Here is a 12500-nt window from a genome sequence, read left to right as displayed (position 1 = left end):
GCGGATAACCGGATGTATGAAAATATTGAGGATCGACTTTCATACATCCGGCCACGCGTCTTTTACTTGATAAAAGTAGTTTTTTTTCATGTTATTTTTGTATTTACTTTTTTTTATGTTTAAATGTTTTCATACATATCCTAGTAAGAAGAAAAGGTTTGTGAATAACAAGTGGAAAAGTACATGTACTTACATACACACAGTCAGGACAACCGGTAGAAAGAGCAACTGTTTGTGGGAACTGTTCTGCTTTGCATGTGCCGTGCACTCCCCCCCCAACCCTCCCTCCGTGCGTGTGTGTGTGGGCGTGCACGCGCGCGCGCGCGCGCGCGCGTGTGTGTGTGTGTGTGTGGCACGACTGTATTGTGTGTGTTCCCTCCACAACCCTTTTGCGCTTTTGACGATGTTTTTGGTCGTGGAATCTTTGTAAGGGCCGTTGACGTAGCAAATAAAATTTTCTGAGTTCTCTCTCTCTCTCTCTCTCTCTCTCTTTGTGTGTGTGTGTGTGTGTGTGTGTGTGTGTGTGTGTGTGTGTGTGTGTGTGTGTGTGTGTGTGTGTGTGTGTGTGTGTGTGTGTGTGGTGTTGTTTTCTTTCTCAACATCACAGTATGTTGATTAAATTAAAAAATTTTACTTTTTTTCTTATTCAACAAAATATTACCAAAAAAATTGTTTTGTTCGTTCTAATAAATAGTATTTCAATCAAGCTATAAATAAACATTATTATGAACCAAAATGACATCCGTAGCGCTACAGTATAGATGCAAAATACTCTAACACTCTTTGACAGAAATAGACAGATGGGGGCATTTAGAGAAGGGGGCACATAGAGACGGGGGCACATAGAGATGGGGGCACATAGAGACGGGGGCACATAGAGATGGGCGCACATAGAACACTGTACCTTAAAAATATAACTGAGTTTAGGGCAGATAGAGACGTTTTTTGAGTGCTGGGAGCAGAGACGAGGGCACATAGCTACGCACCCCATACACACACCTGTTGTGTCCATGACTGAATCGTAGCTTAATGTTAAGAAGCGAAAGTAAATAGTTGACAATCTCCCTTTGTTATGACGCAATATTCTTCTATCATGACATCATAGCTAGATAAACGTCACTTGAAGAGCGAGAGCGAAATGAAGTAAAAGACCTGCCAACCGTCCTCCTGTGTTTTCGGTATTTATTGTTTATTGCTGTGTTCTGCCAACACCACGCAAACATTACAACACCCAACTACTGCACCCCCACCACTTCCTCCCCCTTCCCCTCACACACACACACACACACACACACACACACACACACACTGATTCGCTCACGCACACACACTGACACGCACGCACACACACACACACACACACACACACACACTTGTATTGCCCCCGTTATGCGGTCGCAAACTTTTTACTACCAATGTACTGCTACCAATTTCCAAGCAAACTGCTGGGCACATTGAAGTCATATTGCATATGCGGATGGCTCAAGGCATATATGTGTAGTTTAAAAATACAGGGGCACGGGCACCGAGACAGGAAGATAGACAGGCAGACAGACATACACACACACAGACACACACACACACTATCACGCACGCATGCGCGCACACGTCAGTGTGCGTACGTGCACACGTACGCACGTGCACACACATACACACACTGTGAGACACTGATACCCACTTTTAGAGCGCGGACAGTATGAACATACAGTTTCAAATCAATCAACAAATAAAAATTCATAAAGAAAAAATAAGAATAGCCCACCTGCATGACGTAAACCAGTCCAGCAACGCTTTGTCCACAGACGCCAGCTAAGAGCTCCGTGCCCGCTTGCTCGTCGTCACAATATCGCCGCTTCTTGCCTGAGCAAGATATTTGTTCTTGTCTTTCATGATATTTGACAGCGTTGGCAGGGGGACACCTAAATTAATGGCCATCTGTGTTCGGGATTTGAATGGACTGTCCTCTACTGCCTTTATGATTTTAAGGCGCTCAGACAATGTCAACACTCTGCGTTTGCCTGTACCTTTCGCTTTGCGGTGCGGGTCCGCCATTTTGCAAGATCGAGTCGCTATGGAAGGGGAAATAATTTTACGGGGAATTTACCACACTTTGGTGAATTTGGTCTACTTTCGGTTTCGTTTTCTTACAACCGGTCTTGCAACAGCGCATTTGTGCTGCTCGGGACCAGAGATTTGCTTTCATACAACCGGACTTTTATACATCCGATTTTCATACAACCGGAAAATGCTAAGTAATAACAAAGAGTAGCTTCTGCCGGGACCCTGCCTGCCCCTTTCATACATGCAGACTTTCATACATCCGGTGTTTTATACATCCGGTCTATACTGTATATATATATATATTTGTGTGTGTGTGTGTGTGTGTATTTGTGTGCGTGCGCGAGCGTGTAAGTATACACGTCAGGAGAGCTCTGTGCGCGCGCGCATGTGTGTGTGTGTTCGTGTGTGTGTAGAGGATGAGGTATGTGTGTGTTTCCATGTGTACTGTAGGAGCAACGGAATATTGGAATGTGCGGGTGTACACACACACACACACACACACGCACGCACGCACACGCACGCACGCACGCACGCACGCACGCACACACACACACACACACACACACACACACACATATATATATATATATGTCATCGTCAGGAAAAGGGATAGGCAAGATGTACGTGTAACAAAGACCATGTGCGGCGCCGAGTGTTGGACAGACCATCGCCTTGTAGTCTCGAAGCTGAATATTCGAATCCAGCCCAAGAGACGCCCCGAAGGCCAGAAGGCTCCAAAACGGCTTAACATCGCTAAGCTGAAAAACATCACCATCAAACAGTCCTTTGTGGAGCTGCTGGAAGATCGTCTGGAATCCGCCTCTCTGGACAACCAGAATGTGGAGTCTGACTGGAGGACCCTGCGTGAGCTGATCTATAGTACAGCTTCAGAGACCCTGGGACCCATGACCAGAAAGCACAAAGACTGGTTTGATGAAAACTGTGATGAAATCAAGCAGCTTCTGGATGAGAAACGCCGTCTGCATCAAGCCTACCTCAGCAACCCAAAGTCCACATCAAAAAAGGATGCGTACGATGCCATCCGCAGGACTGTTCAGCAAAAGTTACGCCAGATGCAGGATAAGTGGCTGAGTGACAAAGCTGATGAGATCCAGGGATATGCTGACAGGCACGATATGAAGAGGTTCTATGATGCCTTAAAAGAAGTCTACGGCCCCACATCCTCAGGATCATCCCCCCTCCTCAGTGCAGATGGGAATACCTTGATCACCGAGAAGGAGAAAATTATCGAACGCTGGGCTGAGCACTTCAACAGTGTCTTAAATCGCCCTTCCTTCATAAATGATGAAGCCATAGACCGTCTCCCACAAGTCCCCATCAACGAAACACTGGACGATCCGCCAACACCTCTTGAGACCCAGAAAGCAATCCATCTGCTATCCAGTGGCAAAGCACCTGGCTCAGACTCCATACCAGCAGAGGTCTACAACGATGGAGGCACTGTGCTGACTGAGAAGCTCCATCAGCTGTACTCACTCATGTGGAAAGAAGAGATGATCCCCCAGGATTTCAAAGATGCATCTATCATTCACTTGTACAAGCGAAAGGGGAACCGGCAAGTCTGTGATAACCATCGGGGCATTTCCTTGCTCTCCATCGCAGGCAAGATACTTGCCAGGATCCTACTAAACCGCCTCACAGCACACCTTGACCAAGGTCATTTGCCTGAGAGCCAATATGGATTCCGGAAAGAGCGCGGAACCACCGACATGGTGTTTGCTGCAAGGCAGCTGCAAGAGAAATGTCAGGAGCAAAATGCTGCTCTGTTCTCCACCTATGTCAACCTCACCAAGGCCTTCGACACCGTGAGTAGAGAGGGACTGTGGAAGATCATGGCCAAGTACGGATGCCCTACCAGCCGCCGTGGCGAAGTGGTTAGCGTCGCGGACTGACGGCTGGGAGGACGCGGGTTCGAATCCCAGCGGAGGTGGGTTTTTCGGCCCGTGGCCGGCTCCTACCCAGAGTTGAGTGTGCTGTGGGCTTAAATGGGGAGACTGGGACCACACAGTCGAGTGTCATCCACTTCAAGGATGCGTCTTTGGGTGTGTTGCTCTAATTACCTGACCAACACTGCAAGTGTCTGTATCTCTCGGGCCTGGTTAACGCCAGGATATCATTATGACAGGAAGCGTAGAGTACAGCCTTGTCACGCAGTCCCAAACCAAAATGGACCTCCATAGCAACATCGTCATCATCATCGTCATCCTCCTCCCCCTTCATCGTCATCAATATAAACAAAATAGTCTCAAAGTCTGTGACCTTTCATGCCCTGCTCTCATGGTGACCTCAGTTTCGATACCCCTCCACTTCCGTGCTTTGGGTGAGTCCTGTCAATGTCGTCAGTGTCGGCAGATTCATGGGGGGGCTGTTGTTTGAGGGACGTGGTGGCGGTCTCCACTCTGGGAGAGACGCTCGCTCAGTCTGGCTCCGCGACTAAGCCATTACTGTCGTTAGTAGGGGACTTAGTAGGTGGTGTCCTAAGTACGTTAAAACAGAACAGGCACCACTGAACACCACTGAAGTGACTCAGCAGCAGTGCAGGGTCTCCTCTGGTGTGTGGCCTCCAGGCGACCTAACATCGATGGTTCCCTGTGGACTGCCGACGCTGGGACTGCGACGGACGAACCCGGGTGTGGCCGTGTATGGGGGAATCTAAATGAGCGGCGTGGGAGTAATGCCACTGAAACGGCGCAGATGATGGGGCAGCAAAACAAAAAAACAAAAACAAAAAAAACGTACGGATGCCCTCGGAAATTTATTTCCTTGGTCAGCCAATTCCATGAAGGCATGCAGGCTCGAGTCCAGGACAATGGCGAAACATCTGCTCCTTTTGCTGTCACAAATGGTGTCAAGCAAGGCTGCGTCCTGGCTCCAACGCTGTTCAGCCTCATGTTCTCTGCAATGCTTACTGATGCCTTCAGAGATGGCGATGTTGGAATCGACCTAAAGTATCGAACAGATGGCAAGCTAACTTGATGGCAATTAATAAACTTGATAATCATCAAAATATAACTTGCCTGAGGCAATGACACCGGTAGCCTGCTGTACTGTTGTGTTCTCCGTGAGAGCCGGATGTGATGTGCCAGCCAACTACAGAAGCAGTGAGGTAGCCTATGTGTCATCAGTCATGTACGCACAATCACTTCGTTCCACGTAGTACAAAGGGATTATTGGTTTGTTCCCTTCTTTTGCGAGTATGGGTCTGAGAGACCCACGAATTACGAATAAGGGTACTTAGTGTTTTCTCTTCTTTGGGGAGTATGGGTCTGTAAGACCCACAACGTAGGAATGCAGGTAAAAATTTTCACAATTACGTAACTGATTAACTAATCAGTTAAAGTGTACATTAATTTACTAAAATGATGCATATGTTGTGACAACAAAAGTCATGAAATTTCAAATTAATCGGACACCAAATATATTTTAAAGGCATTTTTTAAGGCAAAAATGGGTCTGTCAGACCCACAAAGTACGGTGAAGGTTAATTTTCCTTCAACTGTCGCCAACGGCCATACCACGTTGAAAACACCGGTTCTCGTCCGATCACCGAAGTTAAGCAACGTCGGGCCCGGTTAGTACTTGGATGGGTGACCGCCTGGGAACACCGGGTGCTGTTGGCATTCTTTCTTTTTTTTTTTTTTAGGTTGTTTTTTTTTCCCCCAACTTTCTTTTTCTCTCCCGGACTCAGTCTGCCCTTTTCTCTTTCTTTTCCTACATTCTCTCTCTCCTTCATCTTCCTTTTCTTTTTCCAAGTCATTCATTTCTACCTGCCGTCATTGTGTACATCAGTTAGCTGTTCACTGTCATATCTCACCTGCACATTTTCTTTTCCCCAATTGTTGCTTTTTTCTTTAAATCGACGTACACTGTGCCTTGTGGTCATTGTACACGCACACTCACTTCATCAATCTTTTTAGTAATTAATCCGTTGATTATTCATTTTCATCAGTTATCAATAAAGCCTTTTTCTCTCTCAGTGGAATACGAGAACAGTAAGAAAAAGAAATGAAGTTGTTGCTTCGTTTGTAGTGGAATTGTTTATATATATATATATATATATATATATATATATAGAGAGAGAGAGAGAGAGAGAGAGAGAGAGAGAGAGAGAGAGAGAATAACTAGTTCTGAAAGGAGAGGAAATGAAAAGCTGAGGGTGAATTCGAAGACATATCAAGGAAGGCCAAATTAGATTCTGCGTGGCATGGGTAACCTGACAAACTTCATACTATCTCTGAAAGAGAAACGTATGATGGAACAGTAATTCAGCAAAGTTCCTCATTTTCTCTTTCAGTTTGCCAGTATACAGTACATATTAGTCACTGAATAATATACAAACTATTGCAGCAGATATATCAGTTGGGTCTAGTGGAATGGGTGTTTGCGTGTCTGTATGAGTGGCTGTCTTTTTCTCCGTGTGTGCGTGTGTACAGACAACAGTAGAATATGTGGACTGAAGCGATGTGAGAAGATGTTAGTGACACCGTTCATCAGTCATATTTTAATCAGTGTTTATTTCATCAGTCTATTTAGTCTCTATGCTTCATCTTCCTTAATTTTCCTTCAACTGTCGCCAACGGCCATACCACGTTGAAAACACCGGTTCTCGTCCGATCACCGAAGTTAAGCAACGTCGGGCCCGGTTAGTACTTGGATGGGTGACCGCCTGGGAACACCGGGTGCTGTTGGCATTCTTTTTTTTTTTTTTTTTTTTAGGTTGTTTTTTTTTCCGCAACTTTCTTTTTCTCTCCCAGACTCAGTCTGCCCTTTTCTCTTTCTTTTCCTACATTCTCTCTCTCCTTCATCTTCCTTTTCTTTTTTCAAGTCATTCATTTCTACCTGCCGTCATTGTGTACATCAGTTAGCTGTTCACTGTCATATCTGGGACCTGTTTTAGGCCCAGTGCTCTTCACACTGTACACTGCTCCTCTCGCTGAAATTATCAACCGCCATAATGTCAGTCATCATTCTTATGCTGATGACACTCAACTCCAGAAAAGTGATACACCTGAAAAACTGTTGTCGCTCTTGCAAGAAACATCGAACTGCTTCCTGGATATTCAAAATTGGATGACTCTAAATAAGTTACAATTGAACGCGGACAAAACTGAAGCAATGATCATAGGAACTAAACAAAAAATCTCTTCCATTACAACTAATACAATCAAACTTGGCAGTACATCCATCCCTCTGTCCACTTCAGTCAGGAACCTCGGCGTTGTCCTTGACAACACACTGTCCATGCAAACATTTATCAATCAGACATGTCAATCCTGCTACTGTCAACTGCGGTGCATCAGTTCCATCCGGAAATATCTGTCCACTGACGCAACATCTAGACTTGTCGTTTCTCTCATTCTCTCTCGCCTTGACTACTGTAACTCTCTATTGTCTGGTTTGCCTGCTTCATCCATTCAGTCCCTTCAGCGCATACAAAATTCTGCTGCCCGACTCGTCCTCAGAAAGAAAAAATCTGAGCACACCACTCCTCTTTTGCAACATCTCCACTGGCTCCCTGTCTCACACCGAATAAAGTACAAGATCAGCACTCTATGCTACAAATGTATTCACAAATCAGCCCCTTCCTATCTCTGTGGCTGCCTTCACCTCTACACTCCATCTCGCTCACTACGATCAGCTTCGGATCCACTCCACTTACACATACCCAGATTCAAACTCTCGACTGTTGGCCACCGTTCTTTCTCTGTCTCTGGACCTTGCAATTGGAATGAACTTCCTCTTTCGCTTCGTCAAGTCTCCACACTCAGCTCTTTCAAGTCTGGCCTTAAAACCCACCTCTTCCCAAAATAGCCTCCGTTCCTTGTTTTTAGTTTGTTTTTTTGTTTTGTTTTTTTTTTGTTTTTTTTTCAGTTTTAGAGTTATGCGTGCGTGAGAATGACTGGTGCGAAAGCGCTTTGATTTGTTTATGCACAAGATTCAGCGCTATATAAGTACCATTATTATTATTATTATATCTCACCTGCACATTTTCTTTTCCCCAATTGTTGCTTTTTTCTTTAAATCGACGTACACTGTGCCTTGTGGTCATTGTACACGCACACTCACTTCATCATCAATCTTTTTATTAATTAATCCGTTGATTATTTATTCATTTTCATCAGTTATCAATAAAGCCTTTTTCTCTCTCAGTGGAATACGAGAACAGTAAGAAAAAGAAATGAAGTTGTTGCTTCGTTTGTAGTGGAATTGTTATAAAGAGAGAGAGAGAGAGAGAGAGAGAGAGAGAGAGAGAGAGAGAGAGAGAGAATAACTAGTTCTGAAAGGAGAGGAAATGAAAAGCTGAGGGTGAATTCGAAGACGTATCAAGGAAGGCCAAATTAGATTCTGCGTGGCATGGGTAACCTGACAAACTTCATACTGTCTCTGAAAGAGAAACGTATGATGGAACAGTAATTCAGCAAAGTTCCTCATTTTCTCTTTCAGTTTGCCAGTATACAGTACATATTAGTCACTGAATAATATACAAACTATTGCAGTAGATATATCAGTTGGGTCTAGTGGAATGGGTGTTTCCGTGTCTGTATGAGTAGCTGTCTTTTTCTCCGTGTGTGCGTGTGTACAGACAACAGTAGAATATGTGGACTGAAGTGATGTGAGAAGATGTTAGTGACACCGTTCATCAGTCATATTTTAATCAGTGTTTATTTCATCAGTCTATTTACTTGGGAAATAGGCGATTGCTGCCGTGCGACGTTTGAGTGTAAGCTTGATAGTCCTTCAATTTTTCTGCATTGATGCTAACTCCCGGACTCTGCCATTTCTCTTTCTTTTCCTAGATTTTCTCTCTCGTTCATTTTTCTTGGCTTTTTTGTGGTCATTCATTTCTACTGACGTGCCATCACTGTGTAAATCAGCCGGTTAGCTATTGTCGGCATATCTGACTGGAGTGCACAGTTTCTTTTCCTTCTTTCCGGCTTTTTTTCTTTCAAGTCCACGTATGTTGTTCGTTGTGGTCATTATCTATGCACACTCCCTTCGTCAATCTTTTTCCTGTTGATTAATCAATTTATTAATTAGTTTCGTAATAATCAATACTGACTAGTAATAATAATAGTAGGCAGTTCATACAGCGCTGAATCTTGTGCAGAGACAAATCAAAGCGCTTTCACACCAGTCATTCACTGGCACGCATGCATAAGTCTAAGACTGGAGAAACTGAAGACAAGGAACTTGGGAGGCCCGGGAGGGAGGCTATCTTGGGAAGAGGTGGGTTTTAAGGCCAGACTTGAAAGAGCTGGGTGTGGAGACCTGATGAAGTGAACTGAGAGGAAGTTCATTCCAAATAGTGTAATGTCCAGAGACACAGAAAGACGGCCGGCCAACAGTGGAGTGTTTGGATATGTGTATGCGTAAAAAGAGCGGATCGGAAGCCGACCGTATAGAGCGAGAGGAGTGTAGAGGTGAAGGCAGCCACAGAGATCAGTAGGAAGGGTCGGCAGATTTGTGAAAACACTTCGTATAACATAGAGTGCTGATCTTTCACTTTATTCTGTGTGAGACAGGAAGCCAATGGAGATGTTGTCAAGCACAACGCCGAGGTCATCAGTTAACTGCCAAGCCTTTTTCTCTCTCTCCGCAAAACGAGAATATGAAGAATAATGGGGGAGGTGATGGTGGCTAGAGGACAGCAGCACCTCAGGGGGAAAGACTGCTACGAAAGTACGATGATATCGTGTGAAGAGTTACGTCTCTTGGACTTGCTGGGCCACTCGACCTCACGGTTTCGATAATTTTTGGTCTGTTCTATAGGATGTTTGTCTGAACTGCTGTCTGTCTGCTTGACTGTGTGTTTGTTTGTATGTCTGTCAGCCTGACTAGATGTGTGTCTGTCTTTGAAATTTGACTATGGCGGTTTGAGCCGGCGTCAAGTTTGCAGCCGGGACACGAGAGGGAGAGAAAGGAAGATAAGTAAACTGTCAGTGCAGAGATTGGTGAAGATTTGGACAAGTTGTGTTATGATGTGATTTGTAAATGTGTATAGTGGCACTGTAGCATGTACACATTTAGCCGCGATAGTAAAAGTGCGAAAAAGAAGAGACAAAAATGACCGCTTCTTCAGTGTATGCTTCATGATGGTTAATTTTCCTTCAACAGTCGCCAACGGCCATACCACGTTGAAAACACCGGTTCTCGTCCGATCACCGAAGTTAAGCAACGTCGGGCCCGGTTAGTACTTGGATGGGTGACCGCCTGGGAACACCGGGTGCTGTTGGCATTCTTTTTTTCTTTCTTTTTTTTCCCCCAACTTTCTTTTTCTCTCCCGGACTCAGTCTGCCCTTTTCTCTTTCTTTTCCTACATTATCTCTCTCCTTTATCTTCCTTTTCTTTTTTTCAAGTCATTCATTTCTACCTGCCGTCATTGTGTACATCAGTTAGCTGTTCACTGTCATATCTCACCTGCACATTTTCTTTTCCCCAATTGTTGCTTTTTTCTTTAAATCGACGTACACTGTGCCTTGTGGTCATTGTACACGCACACTCACTTCATCAATCTTTTTAGTAATTAATCCGTTGATTATTTATTCATTTTCATCAGTTATCAATAAAGCCTTTTTCTCTCTCAGTAGAATACGAGAACAGGAAGAAAAAGAAATTAAGTTGTTGCTTCGTTTCTAGTGGAATTTATATAAAGAGAGAGAGAGAGAGAGAGAGAGAGAGAATAATTCTGAAAGGAGAGGAAATGAAACCCTGAGGGTGAATTCGGTTTGAGCCGGCGTTAGCAGGGGCCGACATGAGAGGGAAAGAAACAAACATAAGCTAAACTGTGAGTGCAGAGATTGGTGAAGATTTTGACTTGTTTTATGATCTGATGTGTAAATGCGTCTAGTGGCACTGCAGCATGTACACATTTAGCCACGATAGCAAAAGTGCGACAAAGAAGAGAAAAAAACAATGACCGCTTCTTCCGTGTATGCTTCATGAGCCTTAATTTTCCTTCAGCTGTTGCCAACGGCCATACCACGTTGAAAACACCGGTTCTCGTCCGATCACCGAAGTTAAGCAACGTCGGGCCCGGTTAGTACTTGGATGGGTGACCGCCTGGGAACACCGGGTGCTGTTGGCATTCTTTTTTAGGTCTTTTTTTCCCCAAACTTTCTTTTACTCTCCCGGACTCAGCCCTTTTCTCTTTCTTTTCCTACATTATCTCTCTCCTTCATCTTCCTTTTCTTTTTTCAAGTCATTCATTTCTACCTGCCGTCATTGTGTACATCAGTTAGCTGTTCACTGTCATATCTCACCTGCACATTTTCTTTTCCCCAATTGTTGCTTTTTTCTTTAAATCGACGTACACTGTGCCTTGTGGTCATTGTACACGCACACTCACTTCATCATCAATCTTTTTATTAATTAATCCGTTGATTATTTATTCATTTTCATCAGTTATCAATAAAGCCTTTTTCTCTCTCAGTAGAATACGAGAACAGGAAGAAAAAGAAATGAAGTTGTTGCTTCGTTTGTAGTGGAATTGTTTCAGAGAGAGAGAGAGAGAGAGAGAATAATTCTGAAAGGAGAGGAAATGAAAAGCTGAGGGTGAATTCGAAGACGTATCAAGGAAGGCCAGATTAGATTCTGCGTGGCATGGGTAACCTGACATACTTCATACTGTCTGTGAAAGAGAAACGTATGATGGAACAGTAAATCAGCAAAGTTCCTCATTTTCTCTTTTGCCAGTATAATACATATTAGTCATTGAATAGTATACAAATGCAGCGGATATATCAGTTGGGTCTAGTGGAATGGGTGTTTGCGTGTCTGTATGAGTGGCTGTCTTTTTCTCCGTGTGTGCGTGTGTACAGACAACAGTAGAATATGTGGACTGAAGCGATGTGAGAAGATGTTAGTGACACCGTTCATCAGTCATATTTTAATCAGTGTTTATTTCATCAGTCTATTTAGTCTCTATGCTTCATCTTCCTTAATTTTCCTTCAACTGTCGCCAACGGCCATACCACGTTGAAAACACCGGTTCTCGTCCGATCACCGAAGTTAAGCAGCGTCGGGCCCGGTTAGTACTTGGATGGGTGACCGCCTGGGAACACCGGGTGCTGTTGGCATTCTTTTTTTTTTTTTTTAGGTTGTTTTTTTTCCGCAACTTTCTTTTTCTCTCCCAGACTCAGTCTGCCCTTTTCTCTTTCTTTTCCTACATTCTCTCTCTCCTTCATCTTCCTTTTCTTTTTTCAAGTCATTCATTTCTACCTGCCGTCATTGTGTACATCAGTTAGCTGTTCACTGTCATATCTGGGATCTGTTTTAGGCCCAGTGCTCTTCACACTGTACACTGCTCCTCTCGCTGAAATTATCAACCGCCATAATGTCAGTCATCATTCTTATGCTGATGACACTCAACTCCAGAAAAGTGATACACCTGAAAAACTGTTGTCGCTCTTGCAAGAAAC

At 44.1% G+C, this 12500-nt stretch overlaps 5 non-coding genes across 5 annotated transcripts; all 5 read left to right on the top strand.

Moving 5' to 3' along the window:
* The first annotated feature begins 5583 nt into the window (after positions 1 to 5583).
* Positions 5584 to 5702, top strand: LOC143286225 (5S ribosomal RNA). The gene has a single exon (XR_013055787.1). It is a non-coding gene; the product is annotated as a 5S ribosomal RNA (ribosomal RNA).
* Positions 5703 to 6654: 952 nt separating this feature from the next.
* On the top strand, positions 6655 to 6773 carry LOC143286224 (5S ribosomal RNA). The gene has a single exon (XR_013055786.1). It is a non-coding gene; the product is annotated as a 5S ribosomal RNA (ribosomal RNA).
* A 3426-nt stretch (positions 6774 to 10199) lies between these two features.
* On the top strand, positions 10200 to 10318 carry LOC143286223 (5S ribosomal RNA). The gene has a single exon (XR_013055785.1). It is a non-coding gene; the product is annotated as a 5S ribosomal RNA (ribosomal RNA).
* Positions 10319 to 11048: 730 nt separating this feature from the next.
* Positions 11049 to 11167, top strand: LOC143286222 (5S ribosomal RNA). The gene has a single exon (XR_013055784.1). It is a non-coding gene; the product is annotated as a 5S ribosomal RNA (ribosomal RNA).
* Positions 11168 to 12039: 872 nt separating this feature from the next.
* LOC143286239 (5S ribosomal RNA) lies at positions 12040 to 12158 on the top strand. The gene has a single exon (XR_013055801.1). It is a non-coding gene; the product is annotated as a 5S ribosomal RNA (ribosomal RNA).
* The last annotated feature ends 342 nt before the right edge of the window (positions 12159 to 12500 follow it).

The sequence above is a fragment of the Babylonia areolata genome, chromosome 9 (assembly GCF_041734735.1).
Source record: "Babylonia areolata isolate BAREFJ2019XMU chromosome 9, ASM4173473v1, whole genome shotgun sequence".
Classification (NCBI taxonomy): domain Eukaryota; kingdom Metazoa; phylum Mollusca; class Gastropoda; order Neogastropoda; family Buccinidae; genus Babylonia; species Babylonia areolata.
This window is presented reverse-complemented; position numbering and strand designations above follow the sequence as displayed.